Genomic DNA, 23,705 nt, shown 5'->3' with positions numbered 1-23,705 from the left:
ACCGGCCGAAATCCTGGATAGGAAGGACAAGCGGCTGCGGAATCGCGCCATTCCTTTGGTGAAGATTCGGTGGAAGAACCATACCCCTGAAGAAGCTTCTTGGGAGAAGGAAGAAGACATGAAGGAGAAGTTTCCTTACCTCTTTGGAAGCACGAGTACGCTTTCAATTTCGGGGACGAAATTTCTTTAAGGGGGGAGAATGTGAAACCCAGCCCTAACCTTGACCCGGAAACCTTGTTGTTTGTAGGTCCGATGACCCGAAGTAAAGTAAGAAGTCAGCTTTGGGCCATCCCGAGTAGAGGACTTGGTGTCGGCTTTGAATCCATGAAAGTTGATGATGAGGTTCTATTTATGGAAACTGAATCCTGATGAAGATCTAATTAGTTGATGGACTTGGAGTGCTCTCTATCTTGGTTTGAAGGCATTTCTACCTATTAGGTAAGTCACTTGACTTGTGTGCAAAACCCCTTTAGGTTTGGATTTGATCTGGACCTTCAATTCCCTGTTTTGGCCTTCTTTGTCGGCATTGGTCGGCGATTGGTCGGCCAGGCCGATCGACCAATCCACTCGACCAATGAGTCTTGTCTTTGGCAATTAGGTTGATTCTTGCTCTATTTAAGTCCAACCTCGAGTCCACTTCGTATTTGCTGCCTCCAAACCCTCTGGAGCAGACCAAAGACCTCTGCAAGTCATCTCTCTTGCATCCTTGGTGTTTTCTTGACGGATCTTCGTCGGAACTCTTCTTTTTGCATCAAAAGGTATGTCTACTCTCTCTTCTTCTCCTCCATCTTTGTTTTTCTTTCCTTTTTGAGTTGAGGCAGTAGAAGAGATGCTGCATCCTCTGTTGCAAACATCTCTGAACATGTTCTCATGATCATCCTAAGGATTTAAGGCTAGAACAATGATCTTAACCATGATCATTGCAAGCTTTTGAAGGATTCATGATCAAACCATGATTTAATCTCTGTTAATCTTCTAATCTGAATTCCGATCTCTTTGGATCTTCTTTCATTGATCATGTTAGTGGTTAATGGTTGTGTTTTCTTTCCATGATCCATAATCCATAGAATTCTAGTTGTTCTCTTCTACCTTACTATGTGTTCTTCATGATGCATGATAGTTACATATATGGTAGGTTTTATTTCCTTATTTAGATTTATGCTTCTAAGCCTTATTCCATGAAGACCTATGCATGTTTTCATGTTTTCATTACCAAAGCAATGATCCATCCTCCTATAGTTCTTGTCCTTGTTTTCTATTTCAAATTCATCAAGATCCATGTTTGAGTTAATTATGGTAACTTTTTGTTTCCTAATTTGGATCTTGATACCTTGATTTGATTAGTGTTTTGAGGTCCCCTATATGCTAGAATACTACTGATGTAGTCTACCCCTTGATTAGTACCCTTTTGAACCACCAAATTCGGATTTCATATCTTAAAACTCTGATTTTATAGGCTCTTTATCTGCATTGGTCGGCTGATTGGTCGTTGGACCACTCGACCAATCCACTCGACCAATGAGTACGGCAACTCCAGGATTGGTGCATTTCGGATGTTTTGATATATTTTCTGTTAGGGATCTTTCCTAATATGTTGTATATACTTGTTTAGGACCTTCTTCTCAAGTTTGCCAAGATCTTACTTGATTTCTTAGGATCCTTTTGCGAGTTATAAAAGGTAAGGATGGTTATTTCCTTAATTACATAGATAGCATGAATCTAGTTTCTATATTTGAATATCATGAATATGTTTCCTAAATTAGATTCTTACAATGATATACTACTTGTTGCATAACTTTGATTACGGTAGCATTACTTATTCATATTGAATTGATTCATGTATGATTTACTTACCAATGTTATACAAGTGATTGTAATACTGATTTCTTTCCATATATGTAGTTACCATATATGTGATGATATGAATTGATGCATGTGTATGCTTACGTATGGTTTGGAAAGGAGAGGTGTCCTTTCGACACTTCGTCCTTGGACTACTACGGGAATATTATGGGATGTTTCCGGAGATGCCCTCTGGACACCTTCCTAAAGCTGTTGGATGACATATCTAGGATTGTCTAGTAGTGTTTGGCTAGGATGTCCTGTTATGTCGGACCCTAATCGGAGGGGTATTGAGACCGAACGACCCGTGGTAGCAATGGGGATTCATGGGCGCTCAAGACCGGTAACCAACCCGTGAGAGGACAGGGAATCACATTGTGGGGGCCATTTATTGGTAGGGTTGCATATGGTTAGACTTGGGCTCACGGGCGCTTAAGACCGGTAACCAACCCGTGAGAGGACGTGAGAGCTTCCCGTTTACCATATGTGGATGATCAATAGGGTTGATGAGTCCGTAGTCCGAGTTGGTCGGTGCCATAGGATACGGCTGACTCTAGTGTGAAGGATACCGGAAAGGATCGTCGGGGACGAGGAATGGAAGTATCTGGATCGACTTGATGTAACCAAGTAGAAGACTTGCATTTGGCTAGGTTTTACCACGACATGCGCCGGTACTTATACCAAATGGTTGTGAGAGAGTGTGTTGACTTAACCCCCTGCCAAGGTTTGTCTGAGGGATGAAGGACCCATTACCAATCGGCTGCTCAAGACCGGTGAAATGATCCGTGAGAGAATCCAAGATATCTTAAATGGTTGAGGATGTGAGTGGACTTTCCTAAAGAAGTACGGTGCTATGACTTAAAGCATGTCGCCAATAGAGACCAGCATCCATAGAGTTAGATTCATTCATTCATTGTTTGTCTCATATCATATTGCATTTATGTTTGTTACGGAATCCTGCCATTTATGTTATTATGGATTTTAAGCGCCTTCTTTGGGTTTCTTTGAAACTCATTCCTTTATTGTACAATGTTGTTAGACTATCCTGCAGTGCTTGAGTATTATGACGGTCCCTATGAAGAAGCGCAAGGCGAAGAGACATATCTCCAGGAAGGTGATTGCGGTTACCACAATTACTCGAAGATCCCGCGAGTGGTTATGCTCCGTACGATGCTTAGTCCGACCATTGAGTGGAAGCGTCCTTGTGCTATTTATGAGATCTATACATACAAGGATGTCGTCTATAAAGTGGAGAATAATTTAGTTACCCAATGTCACTCTTGTTGGGATTAGATTTTGTCTAGTTTATTCTTTAGAGCTACTTTTCATTTGGATGTAAAGTGGGATTTTTGCTTCACTTTATTTTTTTTTTTTTGTTTTTTTTTCCCCTTTGTTTTGTTTGTTTGTTTTTGTTGTGGTTTTTGGGGGGGGTGGGCGGCGGCCCCCGGCCCTCCGGCGGGGGGGCCCCGCGCCGCGCGGGGGGGGGGGGGGGGGGGGGGGGGGGCGGCGCGGCGTGGCCGCCCCCACCACCCGCCCCCCCCCCGCCCCCCGCGGCCCCGCCGCGACACGGCGGGGCGGCGCGGGGGGGCGGGGCGGCCGGGGGGGGGGCCCCCCGCCCCCGACGGGGGGGGCGGATGAACTCAACCACACACGCCCCCGCGGCCCCCCGGCGGGGGGGGGAGAGAGGGGGGGAGGGGGTCTAGATCGTAAGCCTCTGATAGTTTACGTCTACCAGTGTGTATGTGAATCTGAGTCCCTCACCTCGTATGGCAGTGAGGTTTATATAGAGTGTACCTTCGAATCTCCTTCATTGGATACACTTGAGCCTTCTTCGGGTAGTCGTTGGATCTTAACAGTTAGATCCATTGAGCGATAGACTTCTACTAGTTTGGACTAGTAGAGGACTCCTGAGATAACCTCTAAGTTATGTGATGATTATCCCATTCATAATGGTAAGCAACAGCCGTCAATTTGTGCCTGCCATCATTAGGGCAATTAACCTAATCCATAAGTTGGATTAGGGCGTGCTTGTAGCTGAATTAGTTTTCTTCCTCAGCAAGCTATCTTCTGGATCCGGTTCTCTCGGGAGCGAGTCGATTCCTTTCGTCTCGACCGGGGTCGAGGGTTAAACCAAGTATGAATCCGGTTCGATCATATTTTCTCCATATCACAAGCCCCCCAGACCAAGCGTTCGGTCAAGCCCGAGGGCTTGGTTTTTAACTGGGTTCTTCGTCAGGCAATAGTATCTGCGTGTTCCATTAAATGTCACATCGCATTTAATGCGGTGGTCACTTTTCCTCGAGCGTTGTGAGGGTAATGCCACGTGTCTCCTTGCAATCGATCTGTCGTGGCTCACGTAACCCCAGCGACGGTTCCGAACGCCTGTTTTGGATTCGTGAGTTCAAACTTTCAAAACGTCTCCTAATCTCGACCGTCGATGCTGAATCAATCTCGATCATTCAGATTCCCGAACACTCGTGCGGGTGTTTTAAAAGCGGTTCGTTTTCTTCGTAGGTTTCATTCTTCTTGTCTGGAATTTGAAGCTTCGTCGTCTGCTTCACGCCTTCCTGCTCTCAAGCTTTTGCCTCACTGAATCAGTAAGTTTACTGGTCTTTTTCTTTTTGTACCTTACTTTAACTAATAATGGCCGATAATAGGGTTTCTCTGGTACCCAGTGCTAGTAATAGCAGTGGTATCGAAGCTTTTGCTTCCCTTCCTTCTGAACAGTCGAATAGTGATAACAAAACCCTAACTGTCCTCTGGCGCGAATTTGCTGAAGTTTCCCAAAAAAGTTTAGAGAGAAGAACCGAAACTCCTTCTGTCCTTCCTAAGTCTGGATCTTCCTAGACTCCTAGGGTAACTACCGAGTCTTCTAGGCAACCTCAAACTTCCAGGTCCGACGGCGGTCCTGGCTCTGTCCCCTCCATTTTCAAGGAGGAAACCCTTCTTTCAGCAATCCAAGATTTTGATTTTCCTTCTTCTTATCAGGTTAGGATTCCCACCCTGATGAGAGGGTTGACTCAACCCTTTCGGGTGAGTTTTCCCTGTATATAGATGCACTGGAAAGCAGGGTTCGCTTTCCCTTTTTTAATCCTTTGTTCTCAGCTGTTCTGAATCACTGGGACATTTGCCCTGGAATGCTCCTTCCCAATAGCTGGCGTCTCATCGTCGGCTTCTTGGGTTTGTGTTTTGAACTTGGCGTTACACCATCTCTTTCTCTTTTTGTGCACTTTCATATTCTTTCTATCTCCCATCCTCCCGGCTGGGTTTTTCTATCCAAACGCAGTAAGGCTGAACTTGATTGGAGGGGCAGCATTCTTGCCAAAGGAACTTGCCCTTCCAACCACAAAAAATGGCGCGAAAGATACTTTTTCTGTCGAGCGCCTCCATCCATCAGATCTCAATTTCCCGACCGTCTAGAAGCGGTGTACTTCTTATTCTGAGAATAATCGGGGCCTTCCCTTATCCAAAGAAGACAAGGCAGCCATCAGGAAGATCAAATCCATCCCATGGTATCAAGAGATACATGGGCTTGAGGTGGAGTATAACTCCATCCTTCAGTTCTGGGGCTTGGCTCATTGTGAGCTTCTAACCATCATCTTTTAATTTTACTGAAGTGATACGTCTTTAATTCTGACTCTTGTTCTTCTTTGCAGTGCCTCCAAGAATGAACCCCGAGAACCTGCGAGTGAAGGCCGCTAGGGCGGTTGTAACAGTTGAGCAACGGTCGCCTAGAGCCTTAACCGTTGACCAAGAGGCTTCAGTTCCCTCTCCAGACCCTTCTTACAAGGGTATCAGGAATATCAGGCTCGTGGCTGATGCTTCGGGTAAAGGGAAGAAGCCGATGGTGGAGAGGTCAAACGTCTCCTCCTCCGCTCGAACTAAAAGGAGGCATGATACAGTTGATGTCTCCTCCCATAAAAAATCCAAAAATTCTGAGGATTGTGAGGAGGTCTTTACCCCTCAGTGGACCCTGAAGTTGACCGATAGGGTGACACAAGACCCTGAGAAAGCTGCAGAGTGGAGCTCCCTCATTCTTATACCTTCTGATCGTCGGGAATTTGAAGCCCTGAACAATGATGCCCTTGTTAGTCAGTCCACAAGGTACCGGTCTTCCTGCTTGTTTATTTTTTCATAATCCCTTATGACTTCTTCTGATAATCTCTGTCTTCCCAGGAATGTTGTGTTGAGCTTCTATCAGCACATGGAAGCATTAAGCCGAGTTGGCCGCAACGGCTCCTTGCTGCAAGACTGTGAAGAAAATTTGGCCAAGGCCAATTCTGAGATAGATCGGTGCCGACAAGAATCGCTAAGGAGCTGCAAAGAAAGCATGAAGAGGAGATGAACTCCCTTAAGGAGGACCTCAATTCTTCAATGGCTCGCGCTGTTGCTGCCGAGCGCGAGGCCAAGAAGCAAAAAGAAGCTACCACGTTGTTCTGTGACAAACTAGAATTTAAGTGTGCGGAGCACGAAAGATATTTGAAGTTGGCGATTCCTAGCAAGCCCGAGCATATCAAGCCAGAGCTTCGAAAGGATTGTGTTCGGAAATACCTAAACAGCGTACCTTTCTCCAAACTGCTGGGTGCTTTCAACATCCAAGCTTACCGTTATGGGCAAAATGACGTCTGGGAAAGGATTCTAGCATCCAACCCCTCCTTTGATACAGCTCCCATTCGTGAGGTGTGTCACAAAGAGGTCTTCAGGAAATTAGGCATGGATCTCCCAGACTGGGCCCGGGAAGAGGATGATCCTTTTCCTGCTGACTCAGAATATGAGGAATATTTTGCTGATGAACCGCCACTCCAAGAGGAAAAATCACAAGCCGAGTCACAAGCTGTTGATGAAGAGGACTCTGACAATGACAATCCTGAGGAAGGCTCTTCTCAGGATCCTGAGAAAAGTTCTCCTATACAGGGCTCCTCGGGCAACAATGAGGAAGAGGCTTAGGGAGTTATCTTTTCTTTTTTGTAAAGATTGACCTCCTTGTTAATGAATAGACACTTCTTCCATGTTTGCCTTACTAGTTCCTCGTCTCCTATCGAAATCTTGTCTTGAATATCAAAATATAAATGATAAAACTTATCAGTTAACTTCGCATTCCTCGACGAATGATAACCTTTGTAAAGATATTATGAAGATATGTTTTGGAAAGATGCCTTAATCTTCCCCACTCCTTCATTTATTGCAAAGTCCACACGTTTCCCTTCTGGTACCTGCGAAGTCCAACCATTTTCTTGCTTTGGTATACCATTCACTGTTTCCAATAAATTGGTAATACATCCATTATCACAATGGCGGTGCGACGGTTGGAGGTATTCTCGCATCAGGTGCTTGTTTCCACGTGACCTCCTTTTGACCATCGATCTCGCTTGTTGTGGATTTCAAAGCGTCTTTTCGATCTGAGCCATTGGTTGTCTTTAGCTCTCAACCGTCGTCTCAATACCTGAGGCTATTTAAAGCCATCGTGGGTACTCTCCATTTATTCTGCGATCTGCAAGTTAGATTTGCAAAAGTGACATTCCGTCCTCCTGCTTGCTTCCGTATTCCTCGTACTACAACAATAACTCTATCAGCTTCTGAACAAGTGAGCTTTTTGCTATCACCAATCTCTTCCCCTTTCCCCCTCAGTAAACTGCACAGTAGTAATACTTGGGGTTTATTTAATGGGTATTTCGAGTATTGCATATTTGATAGAGAACTAGGGTTTTTCCTTGTTTCTTTTGTTGTTGGGCTTTTGGTCCGATACGGCTTTGTCTTTGAATACAGTGGCGCCCAGAATCGATCCAAACATTATCAGAGCGAAATCTTGTAAGAAAATCGTTCCATCGGAGGTGGTTGGGGCCAGTGAGGTTGTCACATCCTCCCAGCCGGTACCCTAACTGGCATACCCGAGAGTGTGATCCACAGCCCCGAAGATCAGGTATCGAGTAATCAACCTCCCACATAAACAATAACATAATCATGAACAATAATAATCGATGTGCAACAGATAAACCAAAGATCCAAATAAAGAAAGAGTAAATCGTATATATAATCAGAGTATGGATTATAATCAAAGTGTCTAAATCAATAAAGTAAAGTGAGGCAAAATCCCACTCTACAACCAGTGGAAATGTAGTTTTAAAAGAGAGAAAAAAAAACAGAATGAAATCTAATCCCAATAGCAGGTACAATAGGTAACTAAATTGTTCTCAATCTTATAGACAACATCTCTATAAGTATAAATCTCATAAATGGCACAAGGGCGCTTCCACTCTATGGTCGGACTAAGCATCGTACGGAGCATAACCACCCGTGGAATCTTCAGTGTAATTGTCATAACCGCAATCACTTTCTTGGAGATATGCCTCTTCTCCTTGGGCTTCTTCATACGAGCAGTCATGATACTCAGAACCTGTAGAGTAATCTAACAAAACATTGTACAAAAGGAATGAGTTTCAAAGAAACTCAGTAAGGCAGTTAAACCATGACAACAGATATAACAGGATTTCAAACAGAGTAAATGCTATATGGTATGAAGCACATGATGCAATATGATTCTAACTCTATGTATGCTTGGTCTCTATTGCGGACATGCTTTAAGTCATAGCACCGTACTTCTTTAGGAAAGTCTCATTCACTCATCATCAGTTGGTAATGGGTCCTTCATCCCTCAGGATATTCCATGGCTGGGGGTATAGGTCACCACTCTCTCACATCACCATTGGTCTAAGTACCGGCGCATGTCAGGGTCAAAGCCTAACCAAATGCAAGTCTCCTACTCAGTTACATCAAGTCAGATCCAGATACGTCCATTCCTCGCCCCTGGCGATCCTTTCCGGTATCCTTCACACTAGAGTCCTCATAGCCCCTGACTACGGACTCATCAACCCTATAGGTCATCCACATATGGTAAACAGGAAGCTCTCACGTCCTCTCACGGGTTGGTTACCGGTCTTAAGCGCCCGTGAGCCCAAGTCTATCCATATGCAACCCTACCTATAAATGGCCTCTTTCGAGTATCCACAATGTGATCTATGTCCTTTCACGGATTGGTTACCGATCTTGAGCGCCCATAAATCCCCATTGCTACCACGGGTCGTTCGGTCTCAATACCCCTCCGATTAGGGTCTAACATAACGGGACATCCTAGCCAAACACTACTAGACAGTCCTAATATGTCATCCAACAGTTTAGGAAGGTGTCCAAAGGGCATCTCCAGAAACATCCCATAATATTCCCGTAGCAGTCCTAGGACAGAAGTGTCAAAAGGACACCTCTCCTTCCCAAACCATACTTAAGCATACACAAGCATCAATCCATAACATCACATATATGGTAACTTCATATATGGAAAGAAATCAATAATAACATTCAACTTGTATATAACTGGTAAGTAAATCATACATGAGTCAATTTAATATAAACATGTAATGCTACTGATATCAAGACAATACAACAGTAGTATAACATTGTAAGAATCTAGTTAAAGAAATAAACTAACAAGATTCAAATATAGAAAATATACAATTTATGTTGTTAAGGGAGTAACCATCCTTACCTTTTATAACTTGCAAAGGAATCTTAAGAATTCAAGTAAGATCTTGATAAGACTTGAGAAGAAGGTCCTAAACAAGTGTATACAACATATTAGGAAAGATCCCTGAAAGAAAAGATATCAAAACATCCAAAACAGACCAAATATGGAGTTGTTGTACTCATTGGTCGATTGGATTGGTCTACTGTCTCAGTCGACCAATCAGTCGACCAACAGAGACAGTGGCCTACAAAATCAGAGTTTTAAGAATAAAGAACCGAATTTGGTGGTTCAAAAGGGTACTAAACAAGGGGTAAACTACAATGGTAGTATCCTATCATAAAGAGGACTTCAAAACACTAATCGAATCAAGTTTTCGAGTTACAAATTAGGAAATAAAAGTTACCATAATTAGATTAATCATGGTTCTTGAAGAATTCAAAATACAAATCATAGACAAGAACAATAGGAGAATGAATCATTGATTTTGATAAAGATATCATGGAAGGCATACATAGATCTTCAAGAAAGTAGATCTAAGAACATGAATCTAAATAAGGAAACAAAACTTACCATAGATGTATCAGTCATGATTCTTGAAGAAAGCATGGTATGATAGAGGAGAAACAACTAGAGATTGATAGATCATGGATCATGTAAGGAAAACACAGCGATTGACTACTAATATGATCAGTAAAATAGATCTAAGAAGATCAGAATTTAAATCAAAGACGAACGAAGACAAGATCATGATTTAGATCATGATTCCTTCAAAAGCTTGCAATGATCATGATTACGGACATTGCTTTAGCCATTAATCCTTAGGAAGATCATGAGAGATAAGTTCAGAGATGTTTGCAACAGAGAATGCAGCATCTCTATTGTCTCAACTCAAAAAGGAAAGAAAACAAGGATGAAGAAGAAGAAGAGTGTAAACATACCTTTTTGTGTAAGAACACAAGTTTTGACGAAGATCCGTCAAGATAAACACCAAGAACGCAAGGGAGATGACTTGCAGAGGTCTTTGGTTCGTTCCAAAGAGTTTGGAGGCAGAATATACGAAGTAGACTTGAGATTGGACTTAAATAGAGCAAGCAAAACCTAATTTGCAAATACAGAACCCATTGGTCGATTGATTGGTCGACTGGTCCAGTCAACCAATGAGTCGACCAATCAGTTCAGCAAGTTCAAAACAGGGAATTGAAGGCTCAGATCAAATCCAAACATAAAGGGGTTTTGCACACACACCAAGTGACTTACCTAATAGGTAGAAATGCCTTCGAACCATGATAGAGAACACTCCAAGTCCATCAACTAATCCGATCTTCATCAAGATTCAATTTCCATAAATAGAACATTGTCATCAACACTCATGGATTCAAAGCTAGACACCAAGTCTTCCACTGGGATGGCCCAAAGCTGACTTCTTGCTTTACTTCGAGTTGTCGGACCTACAAACAACAGGGTTTTCTGGGTCAAGGTTAGGGCTGGGTTTCACAGATGTGGTTTCAGTTAGTGAATCCTTTAAGCGTAAAGCAACTGCTGTTGGTGAATCTTCAAGTCAGATTCCCACAATATCTATTGATGCCACCCCTACGCCACTTCTACCTGAAGTGATCGCTCGTTCTTCCCAGGAAGATCTTGATCACTCCATTGTTGATGGAGCTGCTGACGCCCCTGCTGCAGAGACCGTTCGTGCACCCCCGAAGGAGACTCTTCGGGCGTCTAAGGCAACTATGTTGGCATCTGATGAAGGTGCGATCCCAGCAGGTGCTGCTTCTATTTCTAACTCTAGAGCTTGTTTGGCATCCTCCTCCTCTCGCTCGAAGCTGGAGGATTTTGCCACTAGGAAGTGTCGTCGGTTGGCTGGTGATGAAGCTCATCCTTCTCTTGATGTAGCTCATCCTTCTCATCCTTTGCCAAAATTAGTGTCAAACGAGTTTGACAAAGCGTTGGAATGGTGCACTGCTTCGCTCGAATGACTTCTGAGAGCGCAGTTCTTTCAAAACTTCCAAACGAGGTCTTTATGAAGTCAATGGTGATGTAAGTCTTTCTTCATTATCTTTCAATTCTGAATATTACTCTTCTGCTCCTTTTTAACTCGGAAGTTGTTTGCAGGAGTCTTACTGGTAACTTCCACAACCAAGTGGAAGCAGCCTCTAGGCTCAATAGGTTGAGCAATGAAGTTTCCAGGCTTCGGGAAATCTCTGAAGCTAAAGATGCTGAGATTGCTCGCCTTAGGAAATTAGCTTGGGAGGTTGCAGAAGAAAAGAATTCGGTGATCGATCGTCTCCGGTCAGACTTGGATGATGCCAGGGAGAAGATCCGGCAACTGAAGCGAGGAGTTGGAAAGTCAGGAGCCAAAGGATCTGAAGCGTTACCTCAAAGGCAAGCTGTCATTCCTTTGCCCGAATCCCTTCCAACTGACGTTCGCAAAGCCTGCGTCTTCAAGTATTTACACAATAAGCCCTTTGTTGATATGCTGAATGCTTATAACTTGCAGGCGTACCAGGATGGTGAGAATGAAGTATGGGAATCGATACTAAGGAAAGATCCTCATTTTGATACGACTCCCTACAATGTTGTTTGCCATCCTGAAGTGTTTACCAACCTGGGTCTTCCTTCTCCTGACTAGACCAAAAATAAGATTGATCCTCCGCCTTCTGATCCAGATATTATGCGTTATTTGGAAGATTCTCCTGTTTATTCTCCCCTGGAAGGATTCAATTATGACGAGCTCGCCCTGAATGCAAGTTTGGTCAAGGACCATACGTCTCCTGGACAAGCTGGACAAAGAGTATGAAATTGCGGAGGATTTTATATATACTGAAATGTTCTTTGTAATCCTCATTTATCCTCTTCTTTTTCTTGAATCCATACCGATGCTTGACTCATGTGTTTGTTCTAGCAAAGTTGTGCCGATCTTGTATGACTTCTTAATGATCATCGATGATGACTTTCTTTTTTGACCGAAGATTGTATCCAGCTCTTGTAATCTTATGTTTTGATATAGAGACTGGCCTCTTTTGGTCTTTTGAAGAAATAAGAAATTAACTTCATCTTCAACTTTGCTAGTCATTTGAATCGCTGTTGCACTAGGTCTTAGTTGTTTTAGAACAATGCCTATACTTAAAGATTTCCGGAGAAATACAAAAAGTCTTAGAAGGAACTCACTCGGGTTTTAAACCGATGCCTTAGGGCCTGTTTGGTTACACAAGTCTGGAGATTTCAAATATCTAGAGATTTCAAATTTATAGATTTCAAATCTATGGAGTCACATTTTATAAAATTAACTGTTTGGTTAACCGAATATGTGGAATGAAATCTATGGATTCATCTATGATTTTTATGAATGCACAAATTCCTAGCATTTTTATAGTAGGGATGAAATCTATGGATTTCAACCTTTACCCATAAATCTATAAATTCACATTTTTAGTGTAAAAAGATGAATCTCTAGATTTCATGAATCTAGAGATTTTCACAACCAAACAGGTATAAATCTAATATTCATGAATCCAAAGATTTCAAATCTCTGGATTCATGTAATCAAACAGGCCCTTATAGAAGGAACTCACTCGGGTTTTAAACCGATGCCTTTACTTAAGGATTTCCGGAGAAATACAATAAGTCTGAGAAGGAACTCACTCGGGTTTTAAACCGATGCCTTGTAGAAGGAACTCACTCGGGTTTTAAACTGATGCCTTTACTTAAGGATATTTCGAAAATTCAATAAGTCTTGAAGGAACTTACTCGGGTTTCAAACCGACACCTTGAGGAAGGAACTCACTCGAATTTTCATCCGATGCCTTGACTTAAGAAATTCCGAAAAAATTCCATAAGTGTTGAAGGACCCACATGGATTTTCATCCGATGCCTTATAGTTGGATCTTGTTCTCGAATGTGGTGTATGATGCCCCCTAATCAAAAGATAATTTGTTGAAAGCCAATAATTACATTGATTGAGTTGAAAATATTTACATCACGAACAAAATTGAAATCATCATCAAGGATAAAAAAATTTGAGATGCCTGGCATTCCACGAACGATCCAACTCTTTCTGAGTATTGATGTTCTTTAGCCTGTAAGCTCCTGAACCGACTGGTTTTACAACCATATAAGGTCCTGCCCAGGACGGGTCCAATTTTCTTTGGTGGCGTGGGTCTGAAGCTAAGGTGTTTCTCAACACCAAATCTCCGATTAAATACCGAAGATTCTTCGCTCGGGTATTATAATGAGACGCTATCCTTCTTTGATAATGTTGAGTTCGTGCTATTGCCTTTTCCTGAACTTCATCCAACAAATCAAGACTATTAAGCAGTCCTTGCTCGTTCGCTTTTTCCTCGAACTCTCGATCCCGTAATGTCCCCTCCATTATCTCCATAAGTGCCAATGCTTCGGACCCATATGCTAACCTGAATGGAGTTTCTCCTGTGGGTGTTCGAACCGTAGTTCTATAAGCCCACAGTACATTATGAAGTTCTTCGACCCATAAAGCCTTGTCAGCTCCAAGTCTTCTCTTTATCCCTTCCAGTAGCGTTCGGTTAGTAACTTCTACTTGTCCATTGCTCTGGGGGTATGCCACTGAGGACATACGATGCTCGATCATATAAGTTCCACAAAATTGCTCGAATTGTGGATAGTCAAACTGAGTACCATGGTCTGTGACAATAATCGTTGGAATCCCAAAGCGATAGATGATTGACTCAAGCACGGATTTCTCCACTTTTTTCTCAGTAATTGTTGCCAGGGCACTGGCTTCAACCCATTTCGTGAAGTAATCAATAGCTACTATCAGATATTGTCGTCCGCCCGACGCCTTGGTGAATTTACCCATGATATCAATTCCCCACATCGCAAAGGGGATGGGATCTAGAATCGAAGTCATGGTTTCTGCTGGGCGCTTCAAAACTGTAGCATGAATTTGACAATTGCTACATCGACGAACATACTCCATAGTAGCCTCTTGGATCTTAGGCCAATATAAACCAAGTCTTAGAATTTTGTGTGCCAGGGCTCGTCCACCCATGTGAGCACCACAAATTCCTTCATGAACTTCAGCCAAAGCTGATTTTGCTCCTTCGGGACCTATACATCTCATAAGGGGTCCAGAGGAAGATCTTTTGCATAGTTTCCCATTCTGAATGACAAATCTTGCTGATCGTATCTTGATCAATCTTGCCTCTTACAGATCCTCAGGTAATTTGTCATCTCTCAGATACTCAATTATCGAATCCATCCAGCAACGCTCTGCTTCAATATAAGAAATTTTTTTCTCATGATAACTTGGAAATGTTATCTCTTCAATGTAGACCGAAGGGTCTAGATTTTTTTTCTTTGGCATTGGCTAATCGGGATAGCTCATCTACCACTATATTCTCAGTCCTCGGAATCTAAGATATCTTCAAATTCCGAAATTGCTATTGAAATGCCTGCACAATCTCTTGATACTTCTGCAAGCGTGGTTCTTTAATACCATACTCCCCCTGGACTTGGTTGACTATAAGTTGGGAGTCACTATAAATAGTAATGTCTACAATAGACAATGCTTTTGACAACCAAAGTCCAGCTATCAAGGCTTCATATTCCGCTTTGTTATTACTTGCTTCAAATGCAAATCTCAAAGCATATCGAATAATAAATCCTGCTGGACTTTTCAATAGAATTCCAGCCCCTGCTCCATCTTTATTACTCGAACCATCCACATATACCTCCCAAGTGGTCGGTATAATGGGATCTTCAATGGTGGTCTCCATTGGTGCAGTAGTTTCTACTACAAAATCGGCTAATGCCTGAGCTTTGATTGCCGTTCTGGGCCTAAAGCTCACTTAGAACTCACTGAGTTCAACCGACTAGGCCACCATCCTTCCAGACAAATCAGGTTTATTAAGAACTTTACTAAAAGGAAAAGTTGTAAATACCTCTATTGGATGAGCCTAGAAATATAGCCTTAGCTTCCTGGCGGCCATCATGAGAGCTAGAGCCTGCTTCTCAATCTGCGAATATCATGTCTCCGCATCAAGTAATACGTGACTCACATAATAAATCGGCCACTCTTTCTTATCTTTCTCACGAACAAGTACTCGCCGACCGATGAAAGGGACGCCGCTAGATATAGCTGTAATATTTCCCCTTCTCCGATCGGGACAAAATTGATGGTTGTCCTAGTGCCTCCTTTAACTCCTCAAAAGCTTTCCCGGCATTCTTCACCCCCCATTTTGCTTCCTTGCTGCCCCTCAAATCTTTGAGTGCCTTGAAGAATGGCAAACACTTCTCTCCAGACTTGGAGATGAATTGATTCAAAGCGGTAATTCTCCCTGTTAAGCACTGTACATCACGGACAGTTTTGGGAGCCTCCATGTCAATTAAAGCTTGTATTTTGGCAGGATTAGCCTCAATACCTCTCTATGACACCATGAAGCCCAAAAATTTGCCTGAAGAAACTCCAAAGGCGCACTTTTCTGGGTTCAGCTTCATTTGATACTTTCGTAGCACTGAGAATACCTCAGTTAAATCTGCAATATGATTTGCTCTTGTAAAGCTCTTTACTAGCATGTCGTCAACATCAGCTTCAACATTCTTTCCAATTAAGTCCTTGAAAATCTTGTTAACGGCCCTCTGATATGTAGCTTCTGCATTTTTCAGGCCAAATGGCATGACTTTGTAATAGTAGCTTTCACGATCAGTCATGAAAGCCGTAAACTTCTCATCTTCCTTATTCATAAGGATCTGATATACCCTGAGTAGGCATCCATGAAACTTAGAGTTTCATATCCTGCAGTCGCATCTATCAAGAGGTCAATTCGAGGTAATGGATAACAATCTTTAGGGCAAGCCTTGTTGAGATCTGTGTAGTCTGTACACATCCTCCACTTCCCATTCGCCTTTTCTACCAATACCACGTTGGCTAACCAAGTTAGGCATTCAATTGGTTCTATGAAACCATAATTCTTCAGTTTCTCAACTGCGCCCCGAACAGCTTCATATTTTTCAATGGAGAAATTTCTCCTTTTCTGGATCACTGGTTTCACCTTCGGATCTATCCAAAGTTTGTGCTCTGCGACAACCCGATCAATTCCTGGCATGTCTTCGGCAGACCATGCGAATACGTCATTATTCTGTTGAAGAAACAACTTCAACTCATCCTTGAATTCCTCCAGTTGCTCAGACCCGATATAAGTAATCTTATTCTCATCCTCGATACAGTTGGATTTGTTCCAGCTTTTCCACTGGCTCAGGCCTTTGCATTTCTGCTTCTTCCCGATCATCCCGAACTTCTATAGGTAGGGCAGTCACCTTCCTCGGGCCTTCTTTGTCTTTTAAATAGGCAACGTAACATTGCCGAGAGATCCTCTGGTCAGAGGAAACTTGACCAATTCCCATGTCAGTCGGGAATTTTATCTTCAGGTGTTTCGTCGAAACAATAGCACCTATCTTGGATAAAGATGGTCGCCCGAGGATAACATTATAAGCTGGCAGTTCCCGAACCACCAAAAAATTGATTCGGACGGTTGTTTCCTTAGGAAAACATCCAATAGATAAGTCCAACTGGACAGATCCTTCCGCCACTGTAGATGATCCTGCAAAACCATATAAATGCGTGGATGAAGGCTCCATCAAGTCCTCATCCACCTTCAGCTTTTGATACACTTCATAAGAAATTAGGTTAGCTGCAGACCCTGTATCAACCAAAACTCTATGTACTTCTCGGCATGCAATCTCTACCTTGATGACTATGGCATCATCATGAGGTAGACAAACGCCTCATTCATCCTCCTCGCCAAAGGTGATAGAATCTTCACCATTCAGTTTTTTTCGCTTCTGCGTCTCTCCAGTTCCGACAAATTTGGATTTTGTTTTCAAACTCCGGAGTGATTCTGGCTCTGGTCCCCCGAAGATGGTAAGGATCTGTGACCGAGTAGCTTCAATCACCTCCTTGCCCTTCTTAGACTTCGGAGCCTCCCTTGATCGTTCTGAACTAACCGAACGATCCCTTTTAGGAGCAGCCGCGCGTGGCTCACGTGGCTCCTCCCTCTTTCTGCTAACAAAATTGGACAAGTGTCCCTGAGATATTAATCTCTCAATATCTGCTTTTAGATGACGACGACACATTTGTATAATGACCATAGTCCTTGTGGAATCGGCAATACTTTTCTCGATCCTGCTGCCCTCCAGGCTTCAAAGGAATTTTAGGTGGCCACTTCAAAATATTTCGCCTTTTGATGATATTTAGAATATCAGCCTGAGGAGCATTCAATGGAGTATACTCACTTTTACCGGGAGACCTCTGGCGCCAAGCCTAAGATTTTCCAACCCGATCGCGAACATTCTTCTTTGGCTTTTGCTTCTGCTTAGGAGCCTTCTGTTCCTTAGTGGAGGCTTTATTGTCTTCTTGGCGTGCATTTAAGATCTCCATGACTTCGGCCTGTTTCTGGCATCTCTACACCAACTCAGCATAAGTTGCAGGCATATCCTGTAGTAATAACTCCAGGAGTTTTCGGTTAGTGAGTCCAGTGAATAGAGCAGTTTTGGCTACTTGCTCATCCAAATTTTCTATCTCCATTGTTACTTTGTTGAATCTTTTCAGAAACTCTCTGATCGATTCGCTCTTTCCTTGTCTGACAGTAAACAATGTTTCTTCCGTTTTCTTGACCTGTATTCCACTCTGGAATCGCCCTATGAATTTGCGCGCCAACTCATCAAAGTTTACGATCCTTCCAGATGGGAGGTTCGAAAACCACTTTTGTGTTCGTTCGGTTAAAGATGAACCAAAAACCCTGCATACAACCTCATCAGAATTACCTGAAACTGCCATGGTCTGTTGGTAATAGCCAATGTGAGCCGTTGGATCTTCGGAGCCATCGAATGTAGGAAAGGTAGGCAAACGGAAGTTATGGGGAAACTGATATCCCGCAATTGGCTCGGCAAAGGGGGTCTTCCGAATGACTGAGTAAATATATTCAGTTATCCTTCCCTTAGCCAACTGCCCTAATTTTTTATTGATGTTGGCCAATTCCTGACCAATCTGAGTCGGGTGATCTTCAGCAATATGATCACGACCTCGAAAAACACGATCTTCACAAGCTATTCGATCATCATGAATGGCCCGTCCATCACGAACATTCCGCTCATCGCAAACTGCTCGATCATCACGAACAATTCGTCTGACAGTTGGTGAGTGAGTCCTCACCCCCGTATCGAACCTTGTATTTGAATCGGTTGTACTTTCCTGCGGTCTGTCGAACCGATCGTCCCTCCTAGGTTGATCGTCAATTCTCCTAGGCCCTCGGTCACCTTCACGAAAGTTCTGACCGATATTCCGATCTTCAGCCAATCTTTGATCACGTGGCAATGCATGCCTCCTTGAATCGTGATGATCAGGTTCTTGCGGTAATACCACTCGTCTGGTGAGCACGCGGAGTGCTTGACTCACCTCCAAGAGTTGAATCTTCACCTGATTCAATTGATCTTGGAATATATCTGGAGGATTATGTCCTCCCTGACCACCATCTACTTCAAGAGGATGTTGGCTTCCCTGGGGAATGTCGGGATTATTCACTCCAGAGATTTGAACACCCGAATCGCACCGTGCGGAAGCTGCACGTGGCACTGCTGATCTAGTCACCATGGCTTTACAAGTCTTTCCCACCAGACGGCGCCAAATGATGCATCCAAAATCTGCTCAGCCCTTAGATCTCCTCGAGATGACCTCCCGCCAAAACGAAAGCGTCGACGTGGCCCCGACCGGGGTCGGGAGTCCACCTCCGAAAAGCTAAGTCAGTTGATGAACTTAATCACAAACGGCTCTGCTAGAAGCACAGAGCTAAGGAATGAAAGACTGGGAAAGGTGATCTAGATCGTAAGCCTTTGATAGTTTACGTCTACCAGTGTGTATGTGAATCTGAGTCCCTCACCTCGTATGGCAGTGAGGTTTATATAGAGTGTACCTTCGAATCTCCTTTGTTGGATGCACTTGAGCCTTCTTCGGGTAGTCGTTGGATCTTAGCAGTTAGATCCGTTGAGCAATAGACTTCTACTAGTTTGGACTAGTAGAGGACTCCTGAGATAACCTCTAAGTTATGTGATGATTATCCCATTCATAATGATAAGCAACAACCGTCAATTTGTGCCTGCCATCATTAGGGCAATTAACCTAATCCATAAGTTGGATTAGGGCGTGCTTGTAGCTGAATTAGTTTTCTTCCTCAGCAAGCTATCTTCTGGATCCGATTCGCTCGGGAGTGAGTCGATTCCTTCCGTCTCGACCGGGGTCGAGGGTTAAACCAAGTATGAACCCGGTTCGATCATATTTTCTCCATATCACCTATGATGCTGCTACCCACCTTGAATGTAATTAGTTGGTTGAGATGAACATGGACCAAGCACTGGCTTAAGGCCAAGTGTTTGGATGCCATCTTGACTTTGGATCTCTGTTCAATCTCGTGTTCAATCCACGCTATCACGCATCAATGTTGTTGTTGAGAAGGGGAGTTCTAACACTGGCAGCAATACAGCATGTATATTTGCATAAAAAGGATGGGAATTATGAGCATTCCCTCAAGATATGGATGAACCTGATGCACTCAAAGTCATGTGCAAGAAATCTGATATCCTGTATGATAGTGCTAACTTTCCATAGTATATCATATGGTTAACCCATAACAAGATAGATAACAGCTTGCTGGTTGTCACTCTGTTTCAACATGTTTTAGTTGGAAGTCCTTTGATCAGTAAGTGTTTTTCTAACAGCCAAGGCGTTGACTATAAGCACATCTTATACAATGCTGCCCATTCCAAGATAGAACAACATGCCGCCCTCATGGTCTAGAACTAGACCTCCATGATGCATCCATTTGGTGGATTGGCAGCAAGCATTTTTCAGCTTTTCAAGACTAGAGATAGTCATAGCGGCAGGCAATGAAGTGGAGGACTCTTCACTTTTCATTATGAGTCTTTCGGAACATCACTCCCAAGACTCATGTTCTCATTAGCACAAATAATTGAATATCAAGCATTTCTGATCATTATATCTCTTAGTAACTCTTCATCAAGTTTTGATGTTGATCTAAGTGCTGTCCATTTAAGAATAACAAATATGCATGTTTGGAGTACTACTACCAAGTTGTTTTTAGTCACAACAATAACTGTAGGGTGTTCAACCAGACAGTTGGATCTTGAAGATGAATTAGAAATATCTAACCATTTCAACATGGAAAAATAAGTATGCCTCAAAGCTTAGGATGAGCAGACTTGATTTAATCTGTCTCGCCTTTCCATCTACTTGTGGGCCAGAGCAAATCGATTTTCTTGAAATTGCAATTATAAAAATTATGCACCGCTTCCCCCTAGTTCAGTTCTGTACTAAAGATAATCAGAATATCAAACTTTGAAATTAGCTAGACTTACCCGTCTATGTTGTGCACGCCCACCTGCACTATTGAGAAGATGATGCAGACGCAGATGCAGCAGCAGCAGCAGTGTTTTCTCTGACTTCTTGCTAAGAACAGATCTGAGAATCAAGCAGCTATTGATAAATTCAATGTTTTTCCGGCCTTGTTCCTGCTTCTCTGTTGCAGTGATCCATGGGCATGAGAACATGCTGTAAAGCTCTTTTGGATTTCTCTCTCCATGTTTCAGGCAGAAGAAATCAGAAATTTATGATGGCTTTTGTGACATTTTTCTTAATTATCCCAGCACTTTTGAAAGAGAAAGGCATTAAAGCCAAAAGAGCTTAGAGCAACTTATTAGATCTTCTCTTCTCCACTGTAATTGGGGCATTTTATAGTCTAGCACTCCAAGTAATGTTGTTCTTCTTACAGATTTCTTTGAACAACTGAGCTGATAGCCCAACTCACCACACTTAGCATACAAATTTAACAGAGAAATGTGTAAACATCAGTTAAGTCAGATTTCAATGCATAACCTGGCTAAGGCCAAGGTAACCAAAGTCAGAGTTTGAAGAATAGGGGCAGCTTCGTAATGTATTCTGTCAAAGCATTCAGTAGCTTTGAGATAATTTCCTATGAGAATAACCAGAAATCATGACATTCCATGAGGTAGCAACCCTTTTACCCATCTTGTCAAAAAGAATTTCTGCATCTTTAAGGTTCCCTATTTTAGCATACATTGTCAAAATTGCATTATGGACGGGTACGTTATTTTCAAACCCTCCTTTGATCAGATAACTCTAAAATTGTATACCTACAAATAGATCAACATTGTCACTGAATTGGGACCGAATTTCTTCATTCGCATGTCATGGAATAACTTAAAAGCATCAGAATAATTTATATTCCAAACATAATCATAAATCAGTAATGTTCAGGAAACTAAATCTCTATGAGGCATCTCATCAAACACTTGACAAGCATGGGTTTGTTTGAGCATTTGAAGGTCAATCTATGAATTTAATAAACATAGAACACATGGTCTGGATAAGACTCTGTTCACGAAACCGTGTTCGGTTGTCAAGCGATGGACATGTGATGGAAGATAAAATTTGATAGCTAAACCGAGCACATACGCCATCATTAAGAGTGAAGCAATCATACATTTATAAACATTAATAAACTAGACTTTGCTCATGAGTTTGGCAAGATCAGAATTTATAAATATTAATACGACTATAAAGATGGCAATGCCAATCTCAAAAAATCATTATAAAACCAACTATTGTGGAGAACATATAGCCTGAGGGGGCCCCGAGACGAACGTAGACCCCCACTCGGGATAGAGAAGTCTTTTTAAGGGAAGTCCTCTTAGGAGGATTTTGAGAATCCCTTCTGGAGTAAAAGACATACCCCCTCGGGACATGTGTCTTCTGCATGCTCGGGAGGAATAGTGTTCTCCCTTGAGAAGCACAAAAAACCCCCTCGGGAGGAAGCTTATTGACCCCCTCGGGAGGGAGCATATTCACCTCTTCAGGGAACATGCACGGAATAAGCTCAAGAAGCCCACTTGGACTAAGTCCAATAGTGACGTTACAGATGGCCAAGTCAGAAGAGTTAGTTACAGATAACTACTCAATGAGACCGTTGCGAGAATTGGGGAGACAAGTCATCAGATAACGGCTTTATCTAATCCGACAAAGAAGGAGCCGTTATTCCGAAGATATTCCCTCACTCTTCAAATGTCGATCTGTCGATCTGAAACTCAAGGAAGCGCCGCTTCCAGGTAACCTCTATATAAACCCACCTCCTACATGGAGAAAGGTACAAGAATTCATCTGATCATTTATGCATTACGTTCTTGAGAACTCTCTCAAGAACCCTTATTGTTGCCTTGGCTGATTTGGGCATCGAAGGCGGTTCCCCGGCCAAAACTTGGCCGAACCGTTCTTGTTTTCTGTGTAGGTGCAGGCATCTCAGTTATTCGAACTTGGCTGAGGAGCTCTTAAGGTGATCATCTCCGTATCCGGCCCCCCGAAGAAGTTCTAGACGCAACACCAACAATTTGTGGTTGAATGCAATTTCACATGCTTACGGCACATTGTTTCTTAATTGTATTAAAAGGAAACCAACTAAATTCATTGTGATTTCCGAATCATTAGGCAACACCTTAATGCACAGTAAATTAATCATTGTCAATAGCAAGGAGGGTGAATGAAAAACATACCGTACGGTTAGATTAATCGTAGAAAAGGATTCAACTCATATACCTTTGAATCGCAGACGAATTCATCAAAAATAAAAATACCGTAAGGTTGGTTTAATATTCTTGATTTTATTTGCACGATGGCCCTTTGATCAAAACTTCCACAGACGGCGCCAAATGATGCGTCCAAAATTTGCTCAGCCCTTAGATCGCTGATGAATGATCTGCAAAACAAAGTTAGACGTGGTCTGACCCTGGGGTCAGGAGGCCACCTCCGAAGGCTAAGTCAGTAGTTGGAACACCATAGAGCTCTGGCGACTTACAGAGCTTAATTGAGAGATAGAATGGAAGAGGAACAATTGAGTTACCTCTGTTAAGCATAAGGCTTTAGTTTATATAGGATTTACCTCCCTTCCTTGACCGTCGGATTAATTCATGATCCTTCTTGGTGGCCGTCCGATTGTAGGGTTTTTCCCCTTTTCTCGAGAGTGGAAGCGGTTTCCATGATCAACACGATTGCCCACTCCTCAAGGTAGTTGTAACCGTATATAACTCAATTACGTATCCCGAATTTCTTGGGATTGTGCTTATCCTTGGAACCATAAGGTTCCTTCCTCATCACGCTACCATGATGGCCGATCCTGACCATGATGGCCGAAACCGAACGTGGGGTCAGGCCGTCCGACCAAGGTTAAAGACTGAACCAAAGATGGACCTGTTCAGTAATATTTTATCCGCAACACCTACAAGAAAA

Source organism: Hakea prostrata, chromosome 7 (genome assembly GCF_041222555.1).
Source record: "Hakea prostrata isolate BN-2017 chromosome 7, UWA_Hpros_2, whole genome shotgun sequence".
Classification (NCBI taxonomy): domain Eukaryota; kingdom Viridiplantae; phylum Streptophyta; class Magnoliopsida; order Proteales; family Proteaceae; genus Hakea; species Hakea prostrata.
This window is presented reverse-complemented; position numbering follows the sequence as displayed.